Raw genomic sequence first — 6,470 nt, forward strand, 5'->3', positions numbered from 1 at the left:
AACCTCCTACAAAAATACTTGCATCTGTTTTAGCCGGACGGGTCTTTCTGTATCTCTCTGCTGGCTGCAGTCATAAGGAAGGAATCCACCAGCTGAGAGAAACATTTCTGACATGTCTGGATGTTAAGTTATACTGACCTGTTTAAAGATGATGAATTATCTTTGTTTTATTGTGATAACATACATAGATGCATACATACATACATGAACATAATAGTAGAAACATCACACATCGTGAGAAATGAAAATAAATAAAACCAGAAAAAAGGGTGTGATGGGGGGGTGATGGAGGGCTATGGGCGGTAATTGAAGTTGTGGAATGAATGAATGTCTCACTTTTCTCACACTACAGCAAGGCATATTTGCCAGTAAATGGGCAGTTCAAAATGGTGAATAGGGTTCAACCAATATGGAGTTTTGAAGGCCGATACCAATAATGATATTTTTGTATTATTCAATACAATATCTATTTGACCATTTCCATGCCAAAAACCTTACTGAATATTACTAAATAATGATAAATGTTCAGTGTTTCCCCCAGAATGTTATTCTTGTGAGGGTGGAAAAGCGTCTGAAACAGTATTTAGACCATCATGGGACACTAAAACTCTCCATTGAAACCCAGAATTCTTTTAGTGTTATCAGCACCTTAAGGCAGAGTGACCCACCACACCTATTCAATGGTTGGGGAAACTGGGAAACATTACTGCCTTTAACTGAAGAATTATTGAACAATTAAATGAATAAACAAAATGTGAAAAGAGAATTAAATGTCATGTCAGGTTTTCCATGTCTGTTTTCCTGTAGCTGTGGTCAGGGAAGAACCTCCATCATTTTGGCAGTGAACAACACTAGCTGGCCAATATCTGATATTTAATATAAGGCCAATATCGGCCTGATATATATCGGTCTAACCCTAATGGAGAGTTTTAAAATTTTCATAAACTGTTGTTGTTATTTTGGAGGGTCAGAAGTTTTTCCTCCCTCTCCATCCTGTCTGTTCCTTTCACAGCAGTGATGACAGAAAGTGACCCTGGCACAAAGTGGGACATACATGTCTTCACATGTGGGCAGTGGAACACGGTACACACACCCGTCTGTTATACACTGCACTAAGTACTGCTTGCCCACACACACACACACACACACACACACACATACATACACATAAACACAGTCCAGTGCCCCTCCCCCTCCCCCCAGCTCCTCTGTGTGGGAACAACAGCCATACAGTGTCATGATGTCACATGAAGCACATACATTGTGCAGCGGAGCAGAGAAGCTCCACATGCAGCAGATCATCCAGAGCCCGAAACACTGAGAAACACTGAACTGAGGCCTGATAACCTGGAAGCATAATGATTGGTTTGTGCCTGACCCGCCTGCTGAGTACATGTGTGTGTGTGTGTGTGTGTGTGTGTGTGTGTGTGTGTGTGTGTGCATGTGCGCACGTGTGTATGTGTGTGTGTGTGTGTGTGTGTGTGTGTGTGTGTGTGTGTGCTGTTCTCGCACTGCTTGGGATTTTTCTGTGATAAAGACGTTTCCCAGAATGTGATTAATAAAGTTATATTACATTCACTACTACTACTACTACTTCTATTAATACAGTTACTACTACAATTACTACTGCTCCTGCTACTATAAGTCACCACTACTACTACTACTACTAATGTTACTATTACTGCTACTACCACTTCTAATACAATCACTACTACTGCTGCAGCTACTACCAATACTACAATCACTACTGCTATTATTATTGCTACTACTACTACTATCAATATTTCTTCTACTGCTGCTGCTACTATACTAATACAATTACTACTACTACTACTTCTACTGTTGCTGCTACTGCTACTACAATCACTGCTACTACCACTACTACTAATACAATTACTGCTACTCTTACTATTACTGCTATTACTATCAATACTACATCTACTACTAATACTACTACTACTACTATTAGTACTACTGCTGCTGCTAACACAGACCTTGGCCTGAGGCGCTGATGTTGTTTGGGTGCAAATTAAACCCACTCTGTCTGGAAAGTCTATCTTAATAAAGAGGTAGTTGCCATTCATGAAACAATTTAGCCACTTAACCTTATTTACCACTTGGCTACACCTGCACAGGAGATGACAGATTAAGAATAATAATAATAACAATAATAATAATCTTTATTTTTACATAGCATTCTTCAAAACACAGTTACAAAGTGCTTCATAACCAAGAAAAAAAATCAGGCTTCCCTTCATCCTTGAAAAATCCTTGAAAGTTTGTGGATTTGAAGAAAAATAAGTCCTTGGAGGTTTTTGAAAAACAATGGAAGCCTTGAACCCTGTGATGGAGATTTGGAGATTTTTAAGCAGCAACAGTTTTGACATGAAGGATTTCAGGATTTACTGACTTGACAACATCATGATTGAAACATGAGGCCATGATGTCTAATTCTGACTGACGTCAGTGTAATGATTTACGGTCGGTGTAGCACTGGCTTGCTTGAGTCACGTTGCTGTTGTGTCACTGTAGTGCAGTGTTGTGTCACTGCCAACTGCTGTTTTGGCACAGTGCACATTACAGCCAGTAGAGAGCGCTAGAGGAGGGGAAAGCAGATCCAGGACCAGGGACCGGTCATAAAGATGACGCTATGGTTAAGAGAGCAGAGTAAAACCACATCCCAGTGTTAATCAAGAGCCAAACAGAGTGCAAAACATGGAACAAAAAGTAGAGTCTGCTGCTCCCAAGGTGTGAATGAAAATGTATTAACAGCTTCACATGGGACGTTTCCAGCTCAGTGCTCTTCATCCGACCAACCATGAGTGAGAAACATGCAGAGGAACCACATTCTTCTCGGGACACCAACACCTAAACCATGAGGTTCCTCTGGGTCAGCAGAACATCATGACACCTTGGACAGTAGTTCACTCCTCTGGATCCACTAACAGAGGCCAGATCCAGATCTTAAGATAGAGGCTGTGTCAGGTTTACTCACTGTATATTTATCCCCACCCCCCACACCCCCATCCACCTCCTTAGAGGTTTAGTTTCCAAAACAGAGTACGGGGTTAGGGTTAGGATTAGGATTAGAGTGAGTTTTGAAAACCAGAAAACTCAGCAGCTGGTGAAGTAATTGTTGAATCGGTATCATTGGTATTGATCAGCAAGACTATCAACCCCCTGCAGATATATTATGGTCTGTTTGTGCTATGGGATTTTGCTACATCTTTGTCATTAAATAAATTGCATTGAAGAACTGTATTCTTTATCAAAGTGTCTAGGGAGTTTGTAATGTTCATCCTTATCTGACCTATTTATGTAATAATTTGTGCAGTGGTGGTGATGTAACACTAACTTGGGTTTGGTCTGGTTAAGGAGAGTAGCTAATCTCATAAGAGATTATTAGAGACCTACTTACTGGCATTCCTGTTCTCTAAGGCTGAGAGAGCCGGGGCTTTAAGCCTGTTGGTATAAGACCAGTGTTACCTGGGTCTGCCGTTCATTTGTCATAACTATCCAGGTCATCAGTGATTTGAATTTGCATGTTAACTTGTTCTGTCTATAGTTTACACAGTAAAAAATCCACCTTAAAAGTCCTGTCATGAAACCTGTCAGTGGCTATAAAAAGTATTCATCCCCCTTGACTTGTTACAAAATTAGTTTACAATACATTTATTGGGATTATTCATGTAATTGTATGCAAAGTACTTTTTCCTGTCATGGTACAGTGGAAATTCAAGAATTTAATGTAAAAATATAAAATTACAAATACAGAACAGTCTAGTTTGTAAAGGTATTTACCCCATAAATTGTCAAACATACAACATGTATCATTCATACTTCATCTTTACGCTAAAGTGATACATTTTTAATACATCTTCTTTTCAAAATAGCTCAAATTTCTTTCTTTCTAGGAAAGCTATAGCAGGTCCCTTCTATATATGTCAATAAGATTTTAGGGTGCAGGTTGTTTCTGCAATAAAAATAAACTGTCGTCATTAGAACAGTAAACTATATAAATCCACAGAGGATGCACTCTCTTAGTAATTTTTTTAGTGCACTGATTGACTTGCCTGGTGAAATTAGATAAGAGAAAGTGCACTGAGAGTGCACCCTTTACGTTTATTTAGTTTGCATTGATTTTAGACCAAAATTCCAGAATAAATGTGTTTTGAACTAATTTCGCAGTACAAATGTGCAAAAAGTCCAGGGGTGAAAAGCTTTTAAAGCCACTGTGCATCACTGTGAATCCACATATCACTAGGCCGATGTTTTAAACAAGAAATCTGTTTGGTTTTTTTTTGCTTGTCAGAGCAAATTGACTTCTTATTAAAAACTTTTGGTATCACATACCATTAATAAAAATTACAATAATAAGAAGATAAATCATAATTGCTGATGTGTTCACTCAGTGTCTCCCAGTGTTCTCAACTGGACTTTGCCTTGAGAAAAGTGCCAACTTCACCAAACACCCAGTCCAGGTTCCTCACTGGGACCCACAGCGGCCTGAGCCTGCTGTTCAGCAGTAAGCAGCTACAGTAGATTAGCTGGAAACACTCACAGCTCCAACACTGCTGCTGGTCGCTGCTTACTGAAAGTATTAAGGCCATAAACACATTTAGCCTTTGACCTTTACATGGCTGTTCCTCTTTGCTTTATTCATAATATTTTGCAGGGGATATTATGAATGAGTTGACAAATTCTGCTGCAGTAACCAGTAGTCATATATACTAGTCATATATATTGGTATTTTGCAACTGTTGGGAATGGATAGCTCAGTGTGATAGAGCTCACAAAGCAGTTTTGTGTTTGTAGGTTCAGTGTTTCGCTGTTGTTGGCTGAAAACTTAATATGTCTTGACTTGATCATCATGCATTTTTCAGTTTATCCAGTGGGTTTTGAAAGGGTTTCATAAACCCAAGGGTTATAGTATTTTCTCAGCCCGTACAGGGGCATGTGCTGTACAGTTGAAGCTTCAGTTGAAGTTAAAAAATGAAAATAACCAAAATTAGAGTTGCACTGTCACCCGACAACAATGATTTCTTCAGCTAGTGGATGCTCACTAAATATTTCAACAAACTACTATTAGTTCTTCAGCTGGTTGGCAGTCGGCATATTGAGTAGTGCAGAGACTCTCAAACGTTTTCATGTCATGGACCTTCATGTGTACCCACTTTAGGCCATGGACCCATTTGATAAGATCTTGGCCCAGAGACCCATATGGGAAGATTTTTGTTGTTGTTGATTTATTATTGGAGTGTATAACTATGGCCTACTGTAGGTGGGGAGATAATAGTGAAGAGGGTGAAACTTCTGATCAGAATTCAGTATTCTCTAACTGGATACATTTCTGGTTAGAGAATAGTATTATTATTTATTTTGCCAAAATTCTAAACGCATGTCCTAATTGCTGCACCACCGATCTGATTTTGATGAAACACAGAGGGAAGATGCATCTTGTTACTGATTGGCATTGCTGTGAGTGAGAATGAGTCAGTGAGCTTTGGTTGACCGTAGTGTCATCACACACTGATGGGACCTCAGCTGCCACACAGGTCGGTTACATGCATGTGAAGATGGCAAACGAGTGTGAACGGCAAAACAAGTGGCTGTTGTGAGTTAAAGGTCCATATTCTCCACTTTCCAGTGTTTTATTTTCTGTCTTGAGGTCCACTCAAAGCTGTGTGTGTGGTGTCATGTACCAAAAACACTCTCAATCCATTTTTACACGTTCATTTTCCAGCATCTCTCTGAGCCTTACCAAGAACAGGTTGTTTCTGTCGCCGTGTCTTTAAGGCTCATTAATATTAACGACCCTCTGTTCTGATTGGCTAACCGTTTCAAGAGTGAAACGTGAGACGCCGCGGCCCGGCGGCTACAGGTAGGGAAAACTCTCCAGTAATAAACAATGACAACCGCTCAACCGCTTTGAAAAAAACACTTTGTTAGTCTATTATTTCTTACAAAAATGATAATGAGCGAACCTTTGTGACGCCACAAAGTTACGGAAGTCCAAACGGCTCGTTTAGAGGCTCGCTTTTCTAATTTGGATTGTGTGGATTTAGTTGGCGACCATGCGTTTTGATACTTTCACCATGTTTAGATAGACCATCCAACTGCTTTATAATCAAAGAGGCAAGGGAAATCCCGTTTTCCACAATATGGGACCTTTAACACTTTAACAAAGCCGTTAAGTCTGGTAAACAGCATGATGTACGGCTCCTCTGACAGTTGACCTTTGACCCAGAGAGCAACAGGCATGTGTTGACCTAACAGTTGGCTGATGCTTTGGGGCGAGGTGGCAGCCTGTTGTCGCTTTCCACTCCTATGAGCCAGTCTGTGACTCGATATTTATAATATTGAGGTTCACTGTGCGCTGGTTTTGGGTTTCTGTTCCTGGGAATTTCGTTTTATTCGTATGGGAATCTTGCAGTTTGAAAGGCTTTCTATCAGTAAGAATCTGTGGTGAA

This window comes from Centroberyx gerrardi, chromosome 1 (assembly GCF_048128805.1).
Source record: "Centroberyx gerrardi isolate f3 chromosome 1, fCenGer3.hap1.cur.20231027, whole genome shotgun sequence".
Classification (NCBI taxonomy): domain Eukaryota; kingdom Metazoa; phylum Chordata; class Actinopteri; order Beryciformes; family Berycidae; genus Centroberyx; species Centroberyx gerrardi.